The sequence below is a fragment of the Anas acuta genome, chromosome 1, assembly GCF_963932015.1.
Source record: "Anas acuta chromosome 1, bAnaAcu1.1, whole genome shotgun sequence".
Taxonomy (NCBI): Eukaryota; Metazoa; Chordata; class Aves; order Anseriformes; family Anatidae; genus Anas; species Anas acuta.
Genome location: NC_088979.1, coordinates 91083918 through 91099782, shown reverse-complemented (window position 1 = coordinate 91099782; position 15865 = coordinate 91083918). Strand labels below are relative to the sequence as shown.

General features: G+C 40.4%; 1 protein-coding gene and 1 long non-coding RNA gene across 5 annotated transcripts in view; one reads left to right on the top strand and one right to left on the bottom strand.

Annotated features, from left to right (window-relative positions):
- The first annotated feature begins 125 nt into the window (after window positions 1-125).
- On the top strand, window positions 126-15419 carry LOC137859023 (uncharacterized). Its single transcript, XR_011098121.1, has 3 exons — window positions 126-704; window positions 14201-14346; window positions 14467-15419. It is a non-coding gene; the product is annotated as an uncharacterized lncRNA (long non-coding RNA).
- The window catches only part of SMPX (small muscle protein X-linked), a 41829-nt gene continuing 35510 nt past the window's right edge, over window positions 9547-15865 (bottom strand). For all 4 annotated transcript variants that reach the window (XM_068687585.1, XM_068687593.1, XM_068687630.1 and 1 more), the window contains exon 5: window positions 9547-10639. The gene's annotated coding sequence lies outside the window, so the exon portion shown is untranslated. The remainder of the gene's footprint in view (window positions 10640-15865) is intronic.

Below are 15865 nucleotides of genomic sequence, written 5' to 3'. Positions count from 1 at the left end.
CATCAACATACAGCAGAAACAAAATATTCTCATCACAGAGAAATTTGGGGGACCATAGTATCTGTCCTAGCTTAATTTTTCAGCCTTATATACCAGATTTCCCACCTGATTTGAGACTATATTATCTCCAACTGGTCCTATTGGAATAAAGGTTGTGTTCAAGATCAAATCCTTTACAGTTAAGCCTGCTATAAAGGGGGCTGATGAGTTTCGACATATCATTCTTCATGTGTTAATAGCTCTTGATATGTAGACACATCAGCAGCCTGCATGGGGTGAGCAGGCCCTAGTGAGCATGCTGTGCAGCAGGGGAAGGGCAGCAATTGTCTCTGGTCAGACGTTCCCGTACTGCAGCTTCAATGATGTTTTGGGGAACAGTCCTCGGCATTGGCATTGCACATCTACACTTGCTATTGCTACCACTGGTATCACTTGGTTTAGTTTAGAAGTAGATAGGCTTGCAAGATTGCTTTTCAACTTCCTCACCTTCTAAAAATATTTTCATTAAGTGATAAAAAGGTGGGTTTGTGTTTTTTTAGGGGTGTGTTTTTGTTTGTTTGTTGTTTGGTTGTTTTTGTTGATGTTTTTTCAATTAGACAGGTAGAGGCTTCTCCTGATCTTTCAGAATAGAGTTACTGGAGAAAAATACGACATTTCTACAGCCTCCAGAATTACTGCACATTACCAAAACCTCCAGAAAACAGGTACTATAAGTTACTTAAGTTTCTATAGGCTGTTTGTGATTCCCCGTACATTAAAACTCTCAACTACAAAGATGAATGGAGAGGATAAATAGGCATCTCTAAACCATTAGGAACAAAAGTGTTCAGGGAATTTTGAAAAGCAGAAAGAGCAGTCAGAGGCCAAGGTCCCTTTGGGCAGTTAAACAATCCTAATGACTGTTCCCACTCATGACAATGCCCTTCCTACTTATTGAAATAAAGCAATTCTGTTATCAAGGTGACACCACAAAGTTTGCATTGGTTCAGGACAGCACCGTGTGTGATAGACACTTCAGAAACATTCAGAAAGTGCCAGCAACAGCCCTTCCATGAACCCGCTGTTATAAATCACTGCTGTCAATAAATCTGGTTGCTCTTAATTGTTTGGGTTTCTCTTGGAAACAAATATTTACCAGCTTCTGGCTTGCACAGTCTTCTAAAGGTCACAGATGTTAGCTCCAAGGGGAGCCAAATTGTTCAACCTTAAACTATTTAACAGTGGCTTCCTGTGCAAGCCTGTGCTGCCATAAAAGCAGGAGTCAGTATGGGACTTATGTGTAAGGATGGAGGAGTAAACTTCTCCTCCTCCTGGCCCATTTCAGCATGTTATTTTTAAAAGCTTATGTATTCAGTGATTGAAAAAGCCACCTTCATTCTGCCTGTCCTTTTGGATAGGGTGGATGTGTTGCATGCTAATAGAGTCTGCTGGGAAGTTAGAATTACTTTCTCATATAACAAGCCTGAATGCAGGGTAGAGAAAAGGATTTTAATTGGACCACTGTTAGTGGCAAAAGTTTGCATTAAGAAGAAAAAAAAAGTCCAGGTTTTCCAAAACTATAAAAAACCCTTCTATGTATGTCCATCGCACAACTATATGTAGTAACCTGTAGCTCCAGAAAAGCTTATCATCTTGGCTATTGGCCTCATCTCAACTTCCTAAGATCATTACAAAGATAAGAAACACTTCCCAGCAGTTATTTCTTACATCTACTTTTCATTTCATCATGACCAAAAATCCAACAAGGGGAATTGCTGGGGAAGCTATTACCAAATTTTGTGTCCTGACCCTTTTCATGCTGTTCATTTAAATTATGTAATTTCTAATGACACTGGTCACCTACATGCTCATCTGAACTACTTGTCTGTGATGGTCTCCAGAGCTAGATCCTCACCCTGCTTCTAAGGATGGTTTGGGGCCTGAGTCTCAAACTTTTAGTTCTTTCTCCTTTCCCTTTTCCATCTTGCTTTGGTTTTGGTCTTCAGAAAGAAGGCATCGGAGAAAGTGAAGCTTCACATGAGCGAGAGCTACATGGTTACTAATGCCAGTTCTCCTGACCAAGATCATTCAGCTCTTCATTGGGTTCAGCAAGAACCAGCTCATCTTTTTTTAAAAGCTATTATTTTTGTCATCTGACCTAGAAGAATCACAAGAGACCAAGGCCTTCACTTAGAACTGCTTGCATGCAGGTTAAGCATGCCTCAGGGAACGTAAGGTTTGCTTTCTCACCCCCAGCATGGAAATTTATAGGATTGACAAAATTTTCTAATATGATTGCTGTGTTACATATTCCCTGCACAGGTATCGCTCTTAATATCACACATACATGTTACATTTATGTGAGCCCCTAATACCAGCTTTAAATTAGGAAACACTTGGTAACAGCAAGGGTAGTGAAATGCTAGAATAGGCTGTCTAGGGAGGTGGTAGGGTTGCTATCATGAATGGGTCCTTAAAATATGCTGTGACAAGTACACCTGGAATTAGGCAACTGTAGTTGTTTGGACTTGGAGGCAAAGATATGTATTGGATGGTCTTTTGATTCCCTCTGAGGGCTGTAGCATAAGATTTTCTGCTCATGATAGACCTTAAATCATGGAATCCTCTGAACTATGAGGAGTGGGTATTCACCACAGGCTATGGTGATTCACACAAGTGATTTTCTAAACAGATACGTTTTTCTCAAAAACAAGTACCTTAAACAGGAAAAAGTTTGGGATGAACGCTGAGGTGTAATGTTTTAGAGACACCACAATTGTTCCATGTGGAAAATTTAGTGAGCATGTTAGTAAGCTGAAAATGTACAGGACAAAGAGTATCTGTCTGCAAGCACCACCCCTCTGCACAGGGAGAGCCACTGAAAGGTCATTGCCCAACATCACTGCTACTTAAAAAGCTGCTCCCTGGGGATGTCACAACTTGAGCACTTCTGCTGAGATCAATCTGTAAAGAGCGTGTTTCTGACAGCTGACCAGAGTAGTACGGAAATGAGCTCCACCATGGCTGCAGTCAGATTTCTTTTCTTTTTTTTCAGCCTCACATCCAAAAAAAAAAAAAAAAAAAAGTAAAAAAAAAAAAAAAAAAGTGGGTATTTTTCTATCATAGTTGATTTTTTTTTAGAGTAGAAGTAGAACTTGTTCTGGATGACAGGAATTTGAATTTCTGGATGTCACTTTCTTTCTGTTGTTTTTCCTTAAGAGAAGGAGCAAAGTATGTAAAATATAACTAAGCCAAAAAAATATATATATATCAAGAAAAAAGCAAGAATCTAACAAATAGGCACAGGTGCAGGGGAGCGATGCCTCATAGAGCTGTAAGCTGATCTTGATAAAGATTGCTCCACAATGCAAAGCCAGTGTGCATGCTAGGACGAACTGAGGACACAACAAGCCAAATTCTTTAGGAATAATGCCTCTGCATTGACGTACCAGTGTGTTTCCTGAAATAACAGTGCCATCCTGCAATGCAAAATTATTCTCCAGTGTGCCAGTTCACTCGATTCTCAACCAAGCTAGAGTGACCTTGCAGTAAAAAAGCAGAAGCAATAAGTGTCTCCATGGGTGCAGGGAGCTCCTTCATGGTGCTGGGCTGGATGGGGTGGTGGTAGGAAAGGCCAGGCCTTGCTCCTGCTGAAGCAGAAAGCACGACTTCAAGCACAGAAAAACTACCAAAGGGAAGGCAGCGTCTGCTGCTCCCCAAGGTGCCCCATGTGTCCATGTAGGCTGTCCAATCCCCTTGAGACACATTCTACTGACCTAAAGCACCACCATTAATTTGGCTATATCTTGTCCCAAGGCTGAGCTGTCCCGACTGGCTGAGGTTGGTGTTAGTCTGAGGGACCCATGTTTCTTGATACTGCTTAATTAGAGCTCAGACATCCAGTGCCGCAGCCCTTCATGGGAGGCTGTGCACAGCTCCGGGATTCCCTCCCTGCTGCCACCCCAGTGGGATGGGGTATGGGAGGTTGTGGTGCCACCTGATGCCTTTCTGGATCATGCTTTTCCCGGGATTCCTCCAGAACCCAGGCTCTGCTGCGGCCCTCAGCCGGGTGATGAGCCTTGGTGTGCCATGTGCTTCATAGATGAGGGAACAAGGCCTGCCTTCCCACAGGGTCGAGTGCTGTTCGTCTTCTTCACTCCCTAGAGATATCCTTTGCAGCAGATGCTGTTCTAAGAATTTCTCTCTAAATTTTCAAAGTCTTCAGTCAGAAGCAACTGCTGGTGCAAACCACTATGGCTTCAGCAACTCACGTGATGTGATGCCAAGCTACATTGACGTGTGACCTGGCCCTTGTTTTTAGCCAGCAACATGACTGTAGCACATTTTTCACTTGCCTTGCTGGACAAGAAATGTAGGTAAAGCACTTTCTTCTCAAGGGCTAGAGACAAGCACGGATGTCCCATTTGTGTCAAAACGACTATATGAATTTCATGCTGTTTGAATTTTCTCAGCCGTGTTGGTACCATCCAGTGTCATTTCCCTGACCTCCAGCTCTCAGAGACAGAACAGTCAGCAGCATTTTATTGGAGAAAGAGCCAAAGCAGGGAAGTAAGACACGGCCTCATTCAGAGACATTAGTTCCTGAGTCATTGAGATGTCATTCAGGCGTGAGGACAGCCTGTGAAGGCTTTCAGATCACATGCGTGCATGACATTTAGAAGAGGTGGGTGACCTCATGGGAGATTATCTGAGATCTAAACTGGCCATAGAAAGTGGCATTGGAGGCTTTCATTTATCCTCACTAACCTTCAGCAATAAAAAAGGAGGATGAGTGCACGGATGTGCATGCAGGAAGTATGTGAGAAGCGCTGAGAACATTGTGAAAGCCAGAGGACTGGTAAACCATACCCCAGCTCCAGCGACACATGGCTGTCATGGGAAGAGAGGAGAAGGGCACTATGTGTTTCATGGGGCAGAGCGTTTTATTTGAAACTTTTTTTCTTGTACATCTTCTACATGACTGTGCAGTAAAACAGTTAAAGTGTGCTCCTTTCCTGGTTTACATGGGAAACCATGAGTTTGGAAATGCTTCTGGCCATAATTCTAGATATGGCCACCAGGTCAGGCCAACCTTGGGAGCAACCATGAGGCCAACCAGCAAAACTGAAAAACAGAGCATGAATTATCCATTCCCCCCAACTTCTTCCTTTGCTCACCCTGTATCTCCAAATCAGCACCTCATCAAACACCAGGCTGTTGGTAGGGGGTAAGGAGCAATGTAGTTTCTCTGGGTTCAGTAATAGTAAGGATCCAAAGGGCCACAAGGTGTCTTCCTCTATTTATTCATCTATCATATGTCAGGCCAGCAAATACCTTTCTCCAGAGTTCCTGCCCTACTCTGGAGTTGCTGCTGAACTATAAGTTAGAAAATGTGAACAGCAGGAAAGAAGTGGTATGGGATTTTGGTCACCCTGAAATCACTCTTGGTCCCCGGCCTATTTCTTTATGCAGAAACCTATACCTATGTCCTCTTCTGCCTCACATCCACTGCTTTCTCAATCTCTCCAAGTCCATCCCTCTTGTGAGTTCTCCGTCTGCACTTGATGAATCCATCTGCTCATCAAGTCCAAACAAGTATGTGAATCCTGCTCAAACTCATCCCACATGGTCAACACCAATGCTCTGAGAAGGACGGAAAAGGCTGTATTCTGCATCATTACAATGTCCAGTTCAACCGTATGCTGACTTCTGCATTTCCACTCAGGTCAGGGCTTGCATTATTAGTCTCCTGATGGAAGGGAGATCTGTTAAGACCCATTCCAACCCTGTAAATGATCAGCTAAGAAAATTATAAGTATTAGATGAAAATGAAGAACTACTATATTGGATGAAGAATCCTCTCAATAGAAACTATTGCTGTACCTGTAAGAAAAAAAAAAAAAAAAAAAAAAAAAACTACTAAGAACAACACATCTGTAAGGAACACAAAAGTAAAAGCAATGGTAAAAAAGTGCTCAGTTCTCCCAAGCTCCAGGTACATGTGATAGACAGTAGTCATTCATCCTCCGATGAAATCCCATGTAGATGCATTACAGTATGGTGGGTTTCACAGGGTAAATGATGGGATCCCACAGCAGCTCCACCCTCAGTAAAAGGGTTTAAATTGCTCCCAGGTATGGGGCCACCTATAATAGATATTTCCAACATTGTTAAAGGCATGATGTTTTGGACTTTTATTTTATCTTATATGTATATATATATATATATATATATATATATATATATATATATATAGAAATATATATAAAACCTGTTTTAGACAAAACAGGTTTTGTCTAAAACTACTATTAAATTGAATTTCAGTTTCAATAAAAATACAGCAAAGGATTCAGTAACCTTTCCAGATAAAATCAAATGTAATTAATTACCAGACCAGATTTAACAACCACCAGCGTGTATGAAATCCACCATTCAGGGCCAGAATATTGCCACGTTGTTGTTACATTGCTGAGTATAAGACTTGCACTTAGTCATAAGTCTTCTGTATCTTTGAAAACATCTACTTCATAATTACTGCATAGTAGTATAGTGGGAAGTGAGTATAACATCTGAACAGGGCTGTTTATTTTATAAATGACTTTAGTCTGCTTCCAAGGACTCAGAAAAACTGAATTTTACCAGATTTAACTAATCTTACATCCAACCATTACTTTTTTGTCTCAAGAAAACTACTGGAGTAAAGTAATGAACAAAGCTGCAGTACTTTTTGAGGGCTGAAAAACTGGCATTAGTGGGAGTTTCCTTCATAGTTATTAATGCATTGGTAGTACTAGGCAGCTCATAAACCAAAATAAGGACTTTTTATTATTTATTTATTTATTTGCCAAGCACACCATTTAATCTGTTCCACCTATAAAGCTAAAACTCATTCAAATGAAATGTGCACACATTAGGGAAACCTGAATTTAGACAGATGAGCAAAACAAATTTGTTTCAATATGTTGGCCCTAAAACTATTATCAAGAAAAATACAACTACTTTCCTCAGACAGCTCTCTCTGATCCCCTTCTCTCAACAACATCAATTTTTTATAATACAAAACGGCCAAAGTGCAGGATTTTTATTACATATTCCCATAAATAATTCACTGACAACATGGAACAAGAGATAAATGAAAGAGCCATCCTTACCATTGACGTGATCACACTGAGCACAGTCCCAGTAAGATGCCACTGAACTCAGTGAACTGTGTCTCAGGGCTTTGATTTTGGAAATTCACTCCACAAACACCGCTGCCTGTAGCTACAGATGTTTTACAGGTAGATCCCATTGTGAGAATATCCTCTCAGCATTTAGATGGGCCTCCCCATTTCTGTGTTTTGTCCAGGTGTGGCCTTTACTTTTTCATTAGTTGGTGCTTCTGCCTGGGAGTCAGCTCCCTGTCATGTACTCATAAATGGATGAGTAGAGCGGGGCCTTCCTTTTGCTACTAAATATAAAGCTTGTACCACCAGAGAAATACAAAACCATTCTATAATTCAAGAATGCATAAAGCAGAGCCTCCTGGGTTTTAAGAAAAGCAGCACTATTTGTCTTAGAAATACAGAAGCATTATAATCTTTTAATTGGAAATCATTAAACTAGAGTCATCACTTGAATTATATTCAAACTCATAAAAATTTTCCAGGTAGCAGTAATCACTACTTTTTCTCTACCTTTATCTTTACCTCCAAGTTAAATGTGTTTGGATTTTTCTGTGCAGATGATCAGAGGAACCATTAGAGCCCATTTTTGCTCAGTGACCAATGATTGAAAGTCTCTCCCATGATGTGCTGAGGTTGTGATGTCTCAGACTAAATCCTTTTCTGGAGGCACAGCAATAACTACTTCTGTTTTTCTAAGAGAACATATCTCCACCATATTATTGAATAGTCTGTCAGAAAAATACATTTGAGTAGATTAAAGAAGTCCCTCTTTCAAAATTTGTAAACAAACAAAAATTACAGTGTAGAGAACCAGGTAGAAAGTTAGCAAAGGAAACTCCTCCTCCACTGTATGTGAACTGAGCTTAGTGATGCCAGGTCAATACTGTCCCTTTGATTTACTGCTATGCTAGCACCATGCAAAGAACAGAGCAGAGGGATGATGTTTAAACCTCATTGAGTATGTTAGAGTATTTCGGGTGGAGGGAAGTTTCTCTCTGTGATTCATTTATGATAAATGTCTATTTTGCTGCAGCCATTTCTCTATCTTCACTGTATAGGTGGTCATGTATCATTTCATTAGTGAGATGTCAGATAGCTCTTAGTGAGTTTGGTTCATACCCATGAAGGCTCATTTAAAATACAAATCAAGCTAAGAAGAAGTAGTCTTTGCCTCTGATTAACCCCTTGCTGCCATTAAGGTGTTTCAATGGTCACCAGTAGTACTACTCCACTTTGGAGGAATAAGTTGAAATATGGCAAAAGAAGCACACTTCTGTGTCAGGGATGGATATTTTCTTTTACTTACTCATTCCAATGTGATGACTGTTACACAGTAGTGTCTAAATCTTAACAGCTCTGTAGGTTTTACAGGTCATCCTACAGGAAGATAGGCCATCCTCCACTAAGGCAAATATGAAACAGGACTTGTGCCCTTCCTGAGTAGAATGTGATTTCCCTTTCTCTGGTCTCTGACCGAATGTGATGTGGGACTAGCCTTTGAACCGTGGAGAGTGCTGGGCTAATGGGACATTTCCCACCCTTCCTTGTGTACTGCACTACTAACATATGGAAGGAAGCAATAGGCATTTACTAACCAAAGGACAATTCAGGGACAATGATAAGTAAAACCTTTTGTATGGGAAAGAAAATTCAGAGTGGATTGACAGGACTAAACAGTTACTCAGTTTATTTTATTTTATTTTATTTTATTTAATGGGGCTTCCCCATCGCTCCCAATTCTCTCCATGCTCTGCAATTTCAGTTATGAATGTTCCTAGTTGTGAAAGGAGAGGGAAAATGTGGCTTTATCTTTCTGCAGTTCTTTGAAGTATTTTTAAAGGAAGTAAGGAATAATAAAAGCTGAGTCCCTGACTCATCTCGCCTTCAACATGCTTTTGGCTCAAAGGATTGTGTTTTCTGCTCTTTTTATCACTTCCATATTGACAGGAACACTGCAGTCCAATATCAGTGACTGATAGTGCAGTGTGTGGGAAAATTGTTCATTTTTGATTGAATAGACATGTTAATCTCATCAGTATGTAAATGAAAGGTGTTCCTGAGGCATTCTGCCTCTTGACACTTTCACTTCAACCTGTCTTTTGGGGATGTTTGCCTCCAAGGAACGCATTTAGAGAAATCAGCCATAAGCATATAAGGAATATGCTAAGAATGCTAAGCAATGTTGGTATTAAATATTGAAAGTAAAAAAAAAAAATACAAGAATGTCCTTTTAACTAAGCTGCAGTCAGTAAGACTCCTTTCTAATTTCCTGTACAAAGCCATGCAAGTATGTGTAATAACTTAAAATATAAAAATATTGCCAGTCAATTTTTGTATTTGGTCATGTAGCAGACAAGAATTAAATGTATGTCATTGTTAGCAACATTCAACTTGAAACCTGTTTTCTAACCAGAATAATCTTCTTTATTTTAACTAAATAAACAAGAGCCAGGCAGAGTTTCAGAGCATGTAGAATATTTTCAATCAATGGTAGAAGAATATTATTACAAAACAGCTCCTCTCATCCCTTCACAGTAAACAACACAAGAGAGACCAAGGAGACACAGTGTATTAAATTTCTCTAACAATAAGATCTCATTTCCAAAAATAGAATCTGCATTGAACAGTCTTCATTTATGTACAGTTCCATATAAAACAAGTGTCAGGGACTATTCATTATATGTTGGTGTGATCATACATGATTTTCACTTAGCATCAGTACTTCAATGTCCCCCTTTTATTTGTGCTTTTGAAGATAGTGATCCTTGAGCTTGCATTTGGGAACATGTTCCTTCAAGGCTGGTTGACCTGTTTATTTGTATAAAGGTTGCAGGTTTTTTGTCAGCTAGTTCATGTCGTGTACCTTTATTGTACAATGTAAGGGTGAAGCATAAATATCAGAACATCAGCGCATTTTTAAATTCCCAGGAAAAAGAAATACTTCGGCTCTGCCATGAGAGAAGAGTTTAACTAAACTAACTATAAAGACCACCCCTTTTAATATTTTATCTTCCTATTACACAGGAGTCATGATTCCCATTCTAAAACCAGGAATACAAAACTGGAAATCAGACATTACATTCCTCACTCATTCTGCATTTTGTGAAATCATTTTTAAACTTTTTTTTTCCATGTTGATTTTTTTTCAAAAGGAAAGAAACCAAATTAATTGCAAATAATGATTTTCTTTTTTTAAAAAAAGTGTTTATTCCACTTTTGCTCAAACTTCTAATTACACTATTCCCTGTTCTCAGATTAAAATCATTCCTAAATATATACACATTCAGTATTAGTTACTGCGTTCTGTTTTATTTCATCATTACTTTTCTATATCAAACAAAATGGAGAAGAAGAAAGTGTTGACATAAATGTACAAAGAAGATGCTTCCTATGGGGTATTGCAGAGTTAGGAAGTTCATAGTCTTCATACAGATATATAAAACATTTCAGACGATCTCCATTAATTGGAATCTGTTCGGTTTCTCTTGTCAGACCTGTGTGACAAATACAAGACCAGAAATTAATAATTTATCAGGGAACTAACAGATGTTTTGAGAGAATGCAGAGAAGTACCCGTAAGTTGTGAGGGGGTGTACCAGCACCTGCAATTTTGCTTTCACTGAGTGTACTTGTTTACACCTGAGCTTGGGGAATACAGAGTGGGCGTGAAACAAATCGTTTTGATCCACTAGCTATTTCCACCCACTCTCCAAATCTCCATCTGATGAAACTTCATGATTCTCTTAAGAGCTCATGATCTCCTTACAGTTATGTTTTGTCCTCAGTACAGGGCATCTGCCACTCCTGCCCCATCCCATTGCCCTGCTGCCCCCAGCTGGCTGGTGGGCCATGGGGGACTCCTGAGCTCCTCCAGCTCCAGCTCCAGCCCCAGCCCCAGCCCTGCATCAACCCTGGGAGGCCCCTGCACTGCTTCTGCAAGTGCAAGCAGAAAATCCTGCAGCAAGGCACAGCAGGATTTAGGATTTAGTAGGGACATATCAGCTAGTTAGAAATCAAAGCCGTATTTACTTTTACCCTTGGCACATGCAAATATTTTAAGATGCATATAAATATATATATAATTTTTTTTTCAACTGCATTGATTATCCTCTTCCCTTGGTTTCTCTGTTCTGTCCATTTGACCCCTGAGTGGTAGCAAGTCTCCTTTGTCTCCTTTCCAAACTGGACAGTCGCAGGGTTTTTCAACCTCTCTTCTGGAAATTATCTGTCCCTGTAACTATTTTTGTCACATCTTCAATCCTCCCCTCCTCCTTTAATTTCCAGGAGTTGCCAGCACTGAGCACAGTATTCTGGATGTGGCAGCACAGTATTTTCTGTCCTGATTTTATATATCCTATCAGAGTTCATTTATTTACTTATGTGAAGCAACATAGGGGGGTGTTTAGCTGCTGTCTGGAGAATGAGCAATTTCCATTGACCTGTCTGCAGTGACTCTTCCCGATGTTGCCACAGCTAATTTGAAACCCAGCATAGGGTCTATTCCTGTTCTCTTTGAAGTTAAGAGGTATCAGTGTTTGCTGTTGATATCGGTGGTTCCAGATGGTTCAATACTGAGGAAGAGAGGTTTTGAAAGTAACTGTGAAAAGTTCAAGACATTACCTTTCACAGGGTATATGTTTAATTAAATAGGATGTAAATATTTGGGGTGAAAGATTAGCTCTAATTTCTTATAAATTTTCTTGAACTCATGAACCTGTATGCTCAGAAAGTAAAGGAAAAGTCATAGGGCAGTGAAAAATTACAACCTTCTATATTTGATGATGTGTTACATAAATTGGAGTTTTGCCACTCCTGAACATGCTGGGAGCTGTACACATTTGAAGAAATATTGGAGGGACATTCAAAAGGCTGGGACTGCTAAGCTTTGATAAGAAACACTTCACTGGAGAAAAGAGGTGCTCTTCAGAAAAACTCTTCATGGCTTATACAAACTCCTTGAAAAGTGTTGGTGACTTTTGAATAAAGAAGTTAAAAGTTAATTAACTGGGCTTGAGAAAAGTGAGGGGGTGTCGATGTCCTAAGGAAGGAGGTCAAAAAACAACACAGTGCTACTGGCACACTCCTGCCATTAGCAATCAAACTTAATCATCTCTTAACCTGACTCAGTGAGGCAATGTGCTAGTCTGCTTCAGCTGAAATTTCCTTCCAATCAGGTAATTTTATGTACTTATTCTTCAGATCTCAAAACCAAAATCAAACCGTAGAGCTGCATTTGATGGCTCCCCGGGATATGCACGCACGTGTAATCCCGTCCTGTATAATTACCGCCTGCCTACACACGTTCTCCTTGCGTTTCAATCCGGTATTCTCTTTCTCTTTCAAACTGTGCCGTGCCTGTTCCTGAATATCACAAGGTGACTGTTTTGCAGTGGTGGGTGGATAAAACATTACTAGCTATGATTAAACACAAGTGCTCGAGCCTGGTCTCAGAATAGAGGGTATCTATTAGCGCCGGTGTGCACAGCGCTGTGGGCACCCAGAAGCATAATTGGGCACTCGGTGTCACAAGGGTTTCCTGATTCTTCCACCAAAATAGGCCAATGCCATGCTCTATCTCTAAATATATTGTGGGCAGGTTCATGGAGTGAATGACAGCTGTAACTCAGCATTCTCTTTTATGGGGTTATGTAACTTTTTTTACACCTTTCCAGCAGATTCATCACCTCAGATGAAAAGGCTGTGTTTCCTGCAGGTGTTAACCTCTAGGACATGTGTGCCCTGCACAGGAGAGCACCGTGCTCATCTTCCCCTACCTTACTTTCCAAGTAGTTTAGCTTTTCCTTATTTCCTGAGCTTGTAGCACCAACTGTTCTGTGCCACGCACACCCAGGCACCAAACCCCAGAGATCTTGGGTATGAAGAAAACAGAGCCAGATTTTCCTCATTGGTGGCCACTGACAGGACAGGATATAACAGGCACAAACTGAAATACAAGGAGTTTAATATGGACAGGAAAATAAACTTTTGTTTTGGTTTGGTTTGGTTTGGTTTGGTTTGGTTTGGTTTGGTTTGGTTTGGTTTGGTTTGGTTTGGTTTGGTTTGGTTTGGTTTGGTTTGGTTTGGTTTGGTTTGGTTTTTTTCAACTGTAAGGGTGCTCAGGCACTGGAGTAGGTTGCCCTGAGAGGCTGGGTAGTCCTCACCCTTGGAGAAACCCAGCATCTGGGACACAGCTTGGAGCAGCCTGCTGGAGCTGCCACGGCTCTGAACAGGGGCTGCACTAGGTGATCTCTACCCTCAGCTGGTCTGTGAATCTGGGCAGAGCCTCTGCTGGTCCCAAGAGAACTTGTTCTCTGCTCGTGAGGGTCAGGATGGTTTTGTGGGCAAGGTGCAAGGTCCCTGTTTGCCCCTGCTTCTCTGTGGGCTTGCCAGTGCTAACAGACTGAAACAAAAATGTGTTAAGTGCCATATTACTGAGTGGGGTTAACAATACAAGTAACCTGGCTGCTTAAATTACTTTTAGCCTCAGGCTCCATTACATCAAATACTCCCTTTTCCCTCCCCAGTTTTCAATCTTTTTTTTTTCTTTTTTTTTTTTTTTTTTCTTTTTCTCATGGCTCACAGACATTTGACACCCAGCTCCTGCTGATCTCGATATCACTTAATACTTTTTTGACCTCAAGCCTTAAGGTTCCCAGCTGGCACAACATCCCATACAGCTGAACAAGAACCTCTCTTCTTCCCCCTCCCATGGCACAGGACTCTCACTAGGCATTGGATCCCCTAAAAAGGTCTGATGTCTCTGGTCCTCTCAGTCACAACTAAGATATAGTGGCTCTCATCCAATGAAACCCAGTTTTCTTGGAGGCCATTCACCTGGAACACTAATTAACAGAAGGAGCAAAAAATACTACAGCCACCAGCACCTTGCCACTTGCCATCCACATGCAGGACCAAACAAATTGTCATGATAAGCCTTGCCTCAGAGCTCAGGTGCTGAGGAAAATCAAGCCCACTGTTCTCAAATTTTGTATGAAGCACACTGCTGGCAAGCAGTGCTATTTTAACATCTGCTAATAATATTATCTTTCTCTCAGGTGTACTTCCCGCTCTCTGGTTGCTTATAATTGCTACCTGAACTCCCTTGGCAGTCAGTGGACCCTCTATTATCTCCCCATGATGCTCCAATCCATTCAGACCTCCCTCTGGCCAGCTACAATTCTCTCTCTCCCAGCTCCCAAAGGTGTGTTATTTTTAGAGCTCAAACTCCTCCAGAGATCAATGGGAGTCTGTAAACTCAAAAATAGGTTGCTTATGGTACATTAATAATCCTCACAGTTATGTTCCCTGGTTATTCTTTCAGCCGCTGCAGCTTATCTACCAGTGCCTCTCTTGCCACTCCAATCAACCTTATTCTACTGAACAACACTCTGCCATTTAAAGAAAACAGGAAAGTATGTACTTGACGGCAAATGCAAGCTTAAATGTTGTCGTGATTAAGGACAGACTTAAGCACATGCTTAGGAGCTTTCTTAAATCATGGAATGAGGCTTTTTTTCAGCCCTAGAGACTTTCTTCACTCCCATTTTGACAATCTGCAGGGCTCTGATTGCAGTTGATGAGATGCCAATGCTAGCTTCTGTGGCAAAAATGTTGGGTCCCAGCATTTTCCAACCACGGGAAACTGTGCTACTATTTTTATGTAAGAAATCATTTAATTTATATGTTGTTCAACACAGATGCAACTTGAAAACAAATATCTAAATAAATTAATGAATTCTAAAAGCTCATTTTTTTCCAAAGGCATAGTTTTTCATGTTGCATCTCTTTTTCTTTTTTTTCCCTGAAAATGTACCCAAACTACTTAACTTCAAACAGATAAAAGATTTCCTCTAAAAAAAAGCACCAGTAATTCCAAACTGTCGGTATTTTCTGCAACATGTTAGTTGAAAGTAGAAGAAATAAGAACTAAATCCAGATTTTGGATGTATCTCCATATATACAATAAATTGACCATGTTCAGTGCTAATATTATATAATTAAAGACTGAACATGAATCACCTGAAGGCTAAGTAAAATTTGTCTTTATCTGAACAGTTTCCAGCCCTATGTGCTTAACCCTAAGATTCTGGTAATGCAGCTGGTTTTATAAGAAGTTCCCTTACAAAGGAGAAAACAGACATATACCATTAGCACTTCATAGAAAATCAGTGATTATAGCAAGTGCACAAAGGTTCAGTAAATGCCTCCCACTCAGCAAGCTTCCAAAGTGAACGACCACATGATGTTTACTCCTCACCAGAACCCATTTATAGATCTCTTACTCACCACTATCACAGTCATACATGCAATATTTAAGAAAAGACAGCAAGAAGTCTTCTATTTATTTGGGAGAGGATGGGGGGTTACAGTGGGAGAACTGGGTCTTTTCTTTAGAATATTATTTCACCAAGCAGCGAAACGTGATTTAAAACATATAAACTCTAAAGATTATAATAATCTGAAAGCATTCATTACATACCCTGGGCTATACATGCTGTCAATAAGCATGACTACTTGGAGAAAATTTTGCACAGGAAAATTTTGATTAAAAGGATCAAAAATGTCTCTTCAAAAGTGCAAGTGGGAAATGAAAGTAACAGCTTCCTGGAGCCCAGGAAAGGCTTTCATTCCCACAACTTTTAAGTGACATCTGGGCATTCCTGGTGAATAAGCACCCTGGGAATGAAAAGGGTATTCATTTCAGTAAGGTAAGAAGGGGA